The sequence below is a fragment of the Aplysia californica genome, unplaced genomic scaffold (assembly GCF_000002075.1).
Source record: "Aplysia californica isolate F4 #8 unplaced genomic scaffold, AplCal3.0 scaffold00707, whole genome shotgun sequence".
In the NCBI taxonomy this organism is placed as follows: Eukaryota; Metazoa; Mollusca; class Gastropoda; order Aplysiida; family Aplysiidae; genus Aplysia; species Aplysia californica.
The window spans coordinates 141183-142432 of NW_004797977.1; positions in this window are offsets into that span (position 1 = coordinate 141183).

The window sequence follows — 1250 nt, forward strand, 5'->3', positions numbered from 1 at the left end:
GTGTGTGTGTGAGTGTGTGTGTGTGTGTGAGTATGTGTGTGTGTGTTTTCACCTCGAGATTTCATCCCGATAAATCTGTTCTCCACCAGATCCACTCTGCCGACGCCATGTTTGCCTCTGGAAAGGGAGAGAAAGAGACATGCCATTAGTCTATAAGTGTATAAGGACACATTACCACTTACCGTACATTATCTATCGTCTCTTGGTGGAATCGCTACCCTAAAATTAAAAGGTTCTACCTGACATTTTTGGCCGTTTTGAATTACTAAGATCAGGAAGTCAGGAACCAAAAGTTCTATCTTTTCTATCAAAATCGTAAGATTATTCGGGGTCGTCATCAAGATATTCTAAAAATAATTTATTGTATTTGTCAAATCTTCACATCTTGTGAAACTCAAATGCTCAACGTCAAATTTCTCTTAACTAAGCACTGAGCAGACAGTATGTTGTAACCCTAGGGTATCGTAATTTAGGTGTGTTTTTACGCCATCACCGCCACCATTTAAATCATGTAGGAGGCAGACTTCCTACACTGCCAGTCTGTCAGGGCCAACCCAGGCTGAGAGGGTTACAGCATCCAGGCACAAAAACAAGAAAGTCTAAGCAAATTAATTTAGTCCCCTTTCGGGGTCGAACTTGAGTTTATTTGGATGCGATAGACAGAAAGAAATATTACAAGGATAGGCAAGAGGTTGGACCTACCAGCTGCAGCCTCCAAACATTTTCTTGGACTGCATGGTAATCTTAACAGAGGAAGACTTACCCACATTGGAATACAAGATAATCCTTCTAGCTAAGGCAACAAAATTTGTATTATAATATTTTACCCTTTTTAAATGTGTAAAGAATTATACTGAAACTATACTTTATATTTTTCTTGCTATATAAAAATCTTACCTAAACTGTACTACAAGTTTGCTAATAGACTTTTACAATAGATTTACCGAAAGTAGATTATGTTTAACTCCAACAAAATAAAACCTTGCCGGATTTTAAGTGAACTTATTCTCACTATATTATTATGAAGACTTACAGAAATTAGACTACACTTTCCTCTTACTGTGTTATACAGACTTGTCCAAAACTCTGTTGTCCTGTACTGTTTCTAAACGAAGACTTACCCAACTTCGTTGAGATAAGAAAAGATCTCCAGCGATGCCGTTTTTCGCACATTTCCATTGGCATTGCTCACACACACTGGTACACCTGGGAGGAAAAAGACTGTTATTGTTTACATCTGCAGGTACACA